Source organism: Oncorhynchus keta, chromosome 1, assembly GCF_023373465.1.
Source record: "Oncorhynchus keta strain PuntledgeMale-10-30-2019 chromosome 1, Oket_V2, whole genome shotgun sequence".
In the NCBI taxonomy this organism is placed as follows: domain Eukaryota; kingdom Metazoa; phylum Chordata; class Actinopteri; order Salmoniformes; family Salmonidae; genus Oncorhynchus; species Oncorhynchus keta.
In genome coordinates, this window is record NC_068421.1 from 93,677,363 (window position 1) to 93,687,671 (window position 10,309).

General features: G+C 44.4%; 1 long non-coding RNA gene across 2 annotated transcripts; it reads right to left on the reverse strand.

The window, feature by feature from the left end:
• Nucleotides 1-8,443: 8,443 nt before the first annotated feature.
• On the reverse strand, nucleotides 8,444-9,993 carry LOC127908304 (uncharacterized). 2 transcript variants are annotated; one of them, XR_008066757.1, is made up of 3 exons: nucleotides 9,976-9,993; nucleotides 8,905-8,967; nucleotides 8,444-8,564 (listed from the first exon to the last, which is right to left on the reverse strand). It is a non-coding gene; the product is annotated as an uncharacterized LOC127908304 (long non-coding RNA). The 2 variants fall into 2 exon arrangements; XR_008066756.1 differs by lacking the exon at nucleotides 9,976-9,993 and adding an exon at nucleotides 9,472-9,489.
• Between the last annotated feature and the right edge of the window lie 316 nt (nucleotides 9,994-10,309).

A 10,309-nucleotide genomic window follows, 5' to 3' on the forward strand; every position in this document is an offset into this window, starting at 1 on the left:
GGATGAATAGAACATCATTTAGGCTGTAATGATCTCCATAGTTCAACGTATTAGGTTATCACACCGTTGACATAGCAACAGACGCTAAAAAGGGGGGGGGGCACCGGGACATTATTTGGCATGACAGGCCCCCTGGAGGTAGGTGCCCCGGGGCCCCAGATGAGGTGATCCGGCACTGGTCATAGTCATGCTGTGCTTGAATTGGGCCATCCTGGTACACACGGGAGACGAGTGCCAGGCAGCTCCTAAAAAGTTTGACTGCTTGGGTACCAGCACCTGGCTTAAAAAAATATGACCAGCGCCCAAAATGAAAAATATTTCAGTAGTGTCGACATCACATAGGAGGATATGTTACTTTACCACCCTTTACCACCTCATCAAAACAAGATCAAGTTATTTGCAGGCTTCAATAGAGGTCGAAGGTCGAAACAACACCATATGTTACTTTACCACCCTTTACCACCTCATCAAAACAAGATCAAGTTTTTTGCAGGCTTCAATAGAGGTCGAAGGTCGAAACAACACCAGTTCAGCTGAATTTTCTTGCAGCTCAGTTTCCCTGTAAAACAAAATGGGAATTGTCAGGGTGCGGATCTAGTATCTAGTCCACCATCTCACTCATTATGATCTAAAAGGCAAAACTGATCCTAGACCAGCTGTCACACACGGATCTGTTTTTACCTGTCTTTGTGCTAGACCCCCCCCCCCCTCCCACCAGGTGTCTCCCATCTCCCTCTGCTATCCCCTGTGTATTTACATATACCTGCGTTTTCTGTTTGTCTTCGCCTTGTCCCGTCAAGATCTACCAGCATGTTTCCTGCACTCTAATTTTTTGGTTTTCCTAGTCTTCCCAGTTCTGACCTTTCTGCTGGTCCTGACCCTGAGCCTGCCTGCCCTGACCCTGATCCGGCCTGCCCTGACCCTGAGCCTGCCTGCCCTGACCCTGATCCGGCCTGCCGTCTTGTACCTGCCTGAATCTGATTTGGATTACGACTCTTTGCCTGCTTTGACGTGCCTTTTGCCTGCCCCTTGTACTATAATAAACTCTGAGACTCGTACTATCCGCCTCCCGTGTCTGCATCTGGGTCTTAGCATGAGCCAGGTCAGGTCAGAGGTCAACCCGCCCTGTGCAATTGGGTCCTGGACTTGACGGGCCGCCCCCCATGGTGGTGAAGGTAGGAAACAACATCTCCACTTCGCTGATCCTCAGCACTGGAGCCCCAATAGGGTGTGTGTTCAGCCCTCTCCTGTACTCCCTGTTCACCAATGACTGCGTGGCCGTGCTCGCCTCCAACTCAATCATCAAGTTTGCAGACGACACAACAGTAGTAGGCTTGATCACCAACAATGATGAGGCAGCCTATAGGGAGGAGGTGAGGGCACTCGGAGGGTGGTGTCAGGAATACAACCTCTCACTTAACGTCAACAAAACATAGGAGATGATCGTGGGCTTCAGGAAACAGTAGATGGAGCACCCCCCTATCCATATTGACGGGACAGCAGTGGAGAAGGTGGAAAGATTCAAGTTCCTCTGCGTACAAACTGAAATGTCCACCCACAACCTCAGGAGGTTGAAGAAATTTGGCTTGTCATCTAAAAACCCTCACAAACTTTTACAGATGCACAATTGAAAGCATCCTGTCGGGCCTGGTACGGCAATTGCACCTCCCTCAACTGCCATGCTCTCCAGAAGGTGGTGTGGTCTGCACAACGGATCACCGGGGGCAAATTACCTGCCCTCCAGGACACCTGCAGCACCCGATGTCACAGAAAGGCCAAAAAGAGAATCAAGTACAACGACCACCCGAGCCACTGCCTGTTCACACCGCTACCATCCAGAAGGCGAGGTCAGTACAGGTGCATCAAAGCTGGGACCGAGAGACTGAAAAACAGCTTCTATCTCAAGGCCATCAGACTGTTAAACAGCTGTCACTAACATGGAGAGGCTGCTGCCAACATATAGACTTGTAATCATTGGCCACTATAATAAATGGATCACGAGTCACTTTAACAATGACACTTTAATTAATCGTGTTTACATGTCTTACATTACATTATAATAATAATATAATATATGCCATTTAGCAGACGCTTTTATCCAAAGCGACTTACAGTCATGTGTGCATACATTCTACGTATGGGTGGTCCTGGGAATCGAACCCACTACCCTGGCGTTACAAGCGCCATGCTCTACCAACTGAGCTACAGAAGGACCACTCATCTCATGTGTATATACTGTATTTTATACCGTCTATTGCATCTTGCCTATGCCGCACGGTCATCGCTCATCCATATAATTATATGTATATATTCTTATTCCATTCCTTTACTTAGATTTGTGTGTATTAGGTCGTTGTTGTGGAATTGTTAGATTACTTGTTAGATATTACTGCATTGTTGGAACTAGAAGCATAAGCATTTCGCTACACTCGCATTAACATCTGCTAACCATGTGTATGTGACCAATAACATTTGATTTGATTTGATTTGAGGCTCTCTGTGGAGACAAGGCCTCTTCCGGGGGATTTCCTGCCCCGTGTGTCCTCTCATGCCTTTCTTACTCTCTAAAACCAAACCCTAGGCTGTTAAGCCAGAGCATTTTAAAAATGGTGGGAGGCAAGGCGGATGTCTGGATGTGAGCCAGCTCGACAGGTAGAGACTAGTCTCCCTCATACTCCATATCCATAACATTTACAGTTAAACCTCCCCCCCCCCCTTTAGGTATCTGCTAGTGTGCAGACAGTGGCTGAATCAGGTTCACAAAGAGAGAGCCTATATGGGCCTGTGCTGATGCACTATGTTATGTCTGATAGACTGACGTTTCATTGTGCTGAACTCGGGGAAAGAGATAGCAACGTACTGTGAGACATACTGCTACGGAGAACACCGCGGATTTGGACGGTCAGAACTGAGGTGAGTGTTTATAATACTGAGGAATTACTGAGCCACGCACCAGACGACTTACCCCCTTCAGAGTCCTCAGTCAAGAATCAGCATTAATTGATAGCTGTAGATTATGATATGAATTCAGGTGCAATAAGGTGTACAATAAATAAAGCTATATCTTTAATTCTATCGCTAACGCCAAAATGTGTTCTGGCTGTATTTAGTCAACAGTAGTTACAGTTGAGAACTCAGCAGTAAAGTTGTTGTTGTTGTTGTTGTTGTTTTGTTGTAGCTTTTTTTCCAAAGAGGCTACTGTTATTTTTAGTCAAATGTTTAGATCCAAAGGACACACTTTCCCTGCCTATCTTATCTCCTGTACTACGTCTTTAGAGAGCGTATAAACAGATGCACCCACTGGGTCCATGGATTTTTATCCTGTCTATGTGGTAGGGGGTAAACAGGGTTTTGTGTATTACTATGCTAATATCCTGTCTATGTGGTAGGGGGTAAACAGGGCTTTGTGTATTACTATGCTAATATCCTGTCTATGTGGTAGGGGGTAAACAGGGCTTTGTGTATTACTACGCTAATATCCTGTCTGTGGTAGGGGGTAAACAGGGCTTTGTGTATTACTATGCTAATATCCTGTCTATGTGGTAGGGGGTAAACAGGGCTTTGTGTATTACTATGCTAATATCCTGTCTATGTGGTAGGGGGTAAACAGGGCTTTGTGTATTACTATGCTAATACAGTAGTCATTGAACTGGTTCTTAGCGCAGTAATTGTCTAATTTTGTAGCAGTGTTTTTAGATACTGACAAAGATACTCACAATCTGATAGATCGGTATTGTATGGTATGAATCCAGGCCCAAGTACAGACACTAGGTACAGACACTAAGTTCAGATACTTAGTTCAGACACTAAGTACAGACACCAAGTACAGACACCAAGTACAGACACTAAGTACAGACACTAAGTACAGACACTAAGTTCAGATACTTAGTTCAGACACATCCCAATGAGAACAGAGGTCTAGTTTAGATTTACATTAGATTGAGTTGTAAAACTAACGTTTAATTCAACGTGAAATCAAGGTTAAAAGTTCAAAGTTGTGTGAAAACAAATACAAAATGGCCTTCCATTGATGACTTTACGTTGACGACTTTACGTTGACGACTTTACATTGACGACTTTACATTGACGACTTTACGTTGACGACTTTACGTTGACGAGACTTTACGTTGACGACTTTACGTTGACGACTTTACGTTGACGACTTTACGTTGACGACTTTACGTTGACGACTTTACGTTGACGACTTTACGTTGACGACTTTACGTTGATGACTTTACGTTGACGACTTTACGTTGACGACTTTACGTTGACGACTTTACGTTGACGACTTTACGTTGACGACTTTACGTTGATGACTTTACGTTGATGACTTTACGTTGACGACTTTACATTGATGACTTTACGTTGACGACTTTACGTTGACGACTTTACGTTGACGACTTTACGTTGACGACTTTACGTTGACGACTTTTAGCAAAAAAACAAGGGTTAAAATTACAACCAGTTGTTTTGATCCACGTGATTTCTATCATAGTGTGCAATATATTTTTTCAGACTACATAAATGGTTATGTGAAAGGGCTGTCTGGAGTTTGGGCTTGCAAGTCCATTCGTAATCGAAGATCTATTGTGCTTCTCTTTTATGTCTTGAACCTAAAATCTAATTTAATGAAGCCAATGACCTACAGTACCAGTCAAACGTTTGGACACACCTACTCATTCCAGGGTTTTTCTTTATTTGTACTATTTTCTACACAAGACTTGCCTAAAACTCCCCCAGTACCAGTTGAAAAAATGTATGGAAATACTGTATATATGGCTTAGTAGAAGAGTTATTTTATATATACACAATCACCCGACCTCAACCCAATTGGTGGGATGGTTTGGGATGAGTTGGACCGCAGAGTGAAGGAAAAGCAGCCAACAAGTGCTCAGCATATGTGGGAACTCCTTCAAGACTGTTAGAAAAGCATTCTAGGTGAACCTGGTTGAGAGAATGCCAAGAGTTGTCATCAAGGCAAAGTGTGGCTACTTTGAATAATCTAAACTCTAAAATATATTTTGATATGTTCAGCACTTTTTTGGGGGGGGTTACTACTTGATTCCATATGTGTTATTTCATAGTTTTGATGTCTTCACTATTATTCTACAATGTAGAAAATAGTAAAAGTAAAGAAAAACCATTGAATGAATAGGTGTGTCCAAACTTTGGACTGGTAGTGTACGTGCGATATCTCTGTCAAATCCAGATACAGTATTTGTTTGCCTTCAGCTCAATGCACTTACCATTTCTACATGTATCAAAACATTTGTTTTAAAAGTGAGAGGAATAGAGGGGCTCCCGAGTGGCTCAGTGCTAGAGATCCTGGTTCGAGTCCAGACTGGGAGACCCATGGGGTGGCGCGCAATTGGCCCAGCGTCGTCCGGGTTAGGGGAGGTTTTGGCCGGCAGGAATGTTCTTGTCCCATTGCGTACTAGCGACTCCTGTGGCGGGCCGGGCACAATGCACGCTGACACGGTCGTAAACAGTGTTTCCTTCAACACATTGGTGCGGCTGGCTTCCGGGTTAAGCGGGCATTGTGTCTAGAAGCAGTGCGGATTGGCTGGGTTATGTTTTGGAGTATGCATGGCTCTCGACCTTCACCTCTCTCGAATCCGTACGGGAGTTGCAGCGATGGGACAAGACTGTACTACCAATTGGATACCACAACATCGGGGAGAAAAAGGAGTAAAAAAAAATAAAATAAAAAAATATTTACATAAAAAAAGGAGAGTAATGAGGAGTTTTCTCTGGGGCAGTATGTACTGTATCTAGCATCTCAGAGTAGAAGTGGGGATCTAGGATCAGGCCCCTACCGTCAATGAGTCTGTGATCTAAAATTAAAACTGATCCTAAATCATCCCTCTTCCTCTGAGACGCTTCATACATATGGCTCCTCTACACAAAGACCTATTCACAAAAGCGCCCGGCTAATTGCTTCCGCAGATGCAAAACTCCATTAGCTCATTCTGAGGGAACTTACCCAGCTGTTCACACCCAGCCACACTAGGCCATTCCACAGTTAAATTCCTCTGTTATTAGCTTTTAAATGAGGGGGTTGGGTTGGAAGCTCCAGGCTACCATAAAATGTTTACCGAAAGATGTAATGTCTCTGTTTTACATCCCAAATGGCACCCTATTCTCTACTTAGTGGACTACTTTTCACCAGAGCTCTATGCACTACATAGGGAATAGGGTGTGATTTGGAACGCATCCTGTGACTGTCATTAGAACAGTTGCCAACAAGCAGAGACAGGGTGAGATCTGCAGTCTGTTACAGTTCCTGGTTGTAAAGATGTGTTGACTGTGAAGGCCACTTGCAGGTTTCCTCTGTGGATCTTAGTGGGGGAAGGGACTTTCTGGCAACTTTCACATTTGTTTTTCAAAAAATATATATATACAGTGGGCTCCAAAATTACTGGCAATGCAATGCACAAACAATGCTTAAAATAATATAAACAATGTAATTATAGATATAAACTCAAAATACCAACATGTGAGAAATACTTGACTTTATTAATGTTTCAGTGGAAAAATCATACAATTATTTTATACAAAATACATTTCACCAAAATCAATGTTTCATAATTATTGTCACTCCTCATTTAGTACTTAGTGCAACCACCTCTGGCAAGGATAACAGCATGGTCTTTTCCTGTGATGTTTGACAAGGTTCAGGAACACATTTGGAGGGATTTTGGACCATTCCTCTATGCAGATCCTTTCAAGATCCTTCACATTCTTGGGTTTGGTCTTATCAACTGCTCTCTTCAACTCAGCCCACAGGTTTTGGATTGGATTGAGGTCTGGCGACTGAGATGGCCATGGCAGAACATTGATTTTGTGTCACAGAACCATTTCTGTGTGGATTTTGAGGTATGTTTTGGGTCATTGTCTTGTTGGAAAGTCCACATACGGCCAAGTCCCAGCCTTCTGGCAGAGGCAACCAGATTGTCAGCCAAAATTGCCTGATACCTTGTGGAATTCATTATGCCATCAATCTGAACCAAGAGCCCCTGGACCTCTGGAATTAAAACAGGCCCAAAACATCACTGACCCACCACCATATTTCACCGTGGGTATGAGGTACCTCTCCTGGTATGCATCTCTGTTTCACCGTGGGTATGAGGTGCCTCTCCTGGTATGCATCTCTGTTTCGACGCCAAACATAAGTATTGCTGTATCTGACCAAAATGTTCAATTTTGGTCTCATCTGACCAGAGCACCTTCTTCCAATCATAATTTAAATGACCTTTGGCAAAACTCCAGGCGTTTGCGTCTGTGTCTTGGGGTCATTAAGGGCTTTCTTCTGGCAACCCTGTGGATGTGGAGGTGGTGTCTGATGGTGCTTTTTGAAACCTGGTGACCCCAAGATGCCACCAAGGCCTGCAATTCTTTCACAGTGATTCTTGGGGGTTTGTTGCTTCTCTCATCATCCTCCTCCCTAACCTGGGGGGTAAAAGGCATTTGCGTCCTCTACCCGTGAGGTTTTCAACTGTTCCATATCTTTTAAATGTTTTTATAATTGCCCTGACAGTGCTCAGTGGTATATCCAATTGTCTGTGGATCTTCTTGTAGCCATGACCAGATTTATGAAGGTCTACGACCATCTGTCTCTTTTGAACAGCCAGTTCATTTGTTTTCTTCATGGTGTTGGATGACAGCGGGATATTGCATGTGTGTTACCTCATTTTTATACCTTAGTGAAACAGGAAGTGATGTAATGGCTCAATATAGTTCCTTAAGACTTAGATAAACTTTAATAAGTGGAATTTAATTCCTGGTTTAATGTTGGTAGATGTTATTTACAATAATCTTTAAGGGTGCCATTAATTGTGAAATTTTGATTTGGAGGACATTGATTTTGAATTAAATCAATAAATTATTTTGGTTGGTTCCATTGAAACATTAATAAAGTACAGTATTTTTCACATGCTGTTATTTTGAGTTTATCTCTATAATTATATTGTTTATATTTTTTTAAGTATTGTTTGTGCATTGCCAGTCAGGGGTGCCAGTAATTTCGGAGCCCACTGTATATATATTTAACCTTTATTTAACTAGGCAAGTCAGTTGAGAAAAAAAATATCCTTTAGAATGACGGCCTACCAAAATGCAAAAGACCTCCTGCGGAGACGAGGGCTGGGATAAAAAATGTTAAAAAACATTTCATAAAAATATAGGACAAAACACACATCACGACAAGAGAGACAACACAACTCTACATAAAGAGAGACCTAAGACAACAACATGGCAAGGCAGCAGCATAGCATGACAGCAATACCTATTGCATTGCTTCACCTTTCCCTTTGTCCCAGTTTTCTCTGCCATCACAAATCCTCTCTAGACAAAGTTTGGGTCAATTCCATCAAGAAAATGGGAAATGGAATTTCAGTTTACTTCCTGAATATGTTTCATACATACACGGAGCCATACACCTCATACACGGAGCCAGTCACCTCATACACGGAGCCATACACCTCATACACGGAGCCATACACCTCATACACGGAGCCATACACCTCATACACGGAGCCATACACCTCATACACGGAGCCATACACCTCATACACGGAGCCAGTCACCTCATACACGGAGCCATACACCTCATACACGGAGCCATACACCTCATACACGGAGCCAGTCACCTCATACACGGAGCCATACACCTCATACACTGAGCCAGCCACCTCATACACGGAGCCATACACCTCATACACTGAGCCAGCCACCTCATACACGGAGCCATACACCTCATACACGGAGCCATACACCTCATACACTGAGCCAGCCACCTCATACACGGAGCCAGTCACCTCATACACGGAGCCAGTCACCTCATACACTGAGCCAGTCACCTCATACACTGAGCCATACACCTCATACACGGAGCCAGCCATACACCTCATACACGGAGCCATACACCTCATACACGGAGCCATACACCTCATACACGGAGCCATACACCTCATACACTGAGCCAGCCACCTCATACACAGAGCCATACACCTCATACACTGAGCCAGTCACCTCATACACTGAGCTAGTTATCTCATACACGGAGCCAGTCACCTCATACACGGAGCCATACACCTCGTACACTGAACCAGTCACTTCATACACTGAGCCAGTCACCTCATACACGGAGCCAGTCACCTCATACACGGAGCCATACACCTCATACACTGAGCCAGTCACCTCATACACTGAGCTAGTTACCTCATACACGGAGCCATACACCTCATACACTGAGCCAGTCACCTCATACACTGAGCTAGTTATCTCATACACGGAGCCAGTCACCTCATACACGGAGCCATACACCTCATACACTGAGCTAGTTAGCTCATACACTGAGCTAGTTACCTCATACACTGAGCCAGTCACCTCATACACGGAGCCATACACCTCATACACGGAGCCAGTCACCTCATACACTGAGCCAGTCACCTCATACACTGAGCCAGTCACCTCATACACAGAGCCATACACCTCATACACTGAGCCAGTCACCTCATACACTGAGCCAGTCACCTCATACACGGAGCCATACACCTCATACACTGAGCCAGTCACCTCATACACTGAGCTAGTTACCTCATACACTGAGCTAGTTACCTCATACACTGAGCTAGTTACCTCATACACGGAGCCAGTCACCTCATACACTGAGCCAGTCACCTCATACACGGAGCTGATCACCTCATACACTGAGCCAGTCACCTCATACACTGAGCCGATCACCTCATACACTGAGCCAGTCACCTCATACACTGAGCCAGTCACCTCATACACTGAGCTAGTTACCTCATACACGGAGCCAGTCACCTCATACACTTAGCCAGTCACCTCATACACAGAGCCAGTCACCTCATACACTGAGCTAGTTACCTCATACACTGAGCCAGTCACCTCATACACTGAGCCAGTCACCTCATACACTGAGCTAGTTACCTCATACACAGAGCCAGTCACCTCATACACAGAGCCATATACCTCATACACTGAGCTAGTTACCTCATACACTGAGCCAGTCACCTCATACACTGAGCCAGTCACCTCATACACTGAGCCAGTCACCTCATACACGGAGCCATACACCTCATTCACTGAGCTAGTTACCTCATACACGGAGCCAGTCACCTCATACACTTAGCCAGTCACCTCATACACTGAGCTAGTTACCTCATACACTGAGCCAGTCACCTCATACACTGAGCCAGTCACCTCATACACGGAGCCAGTCACCTCATACACTGAGCCAGTCACCTCATACACTGAGCCAGTCACCTCATACACTGAGCCAGTC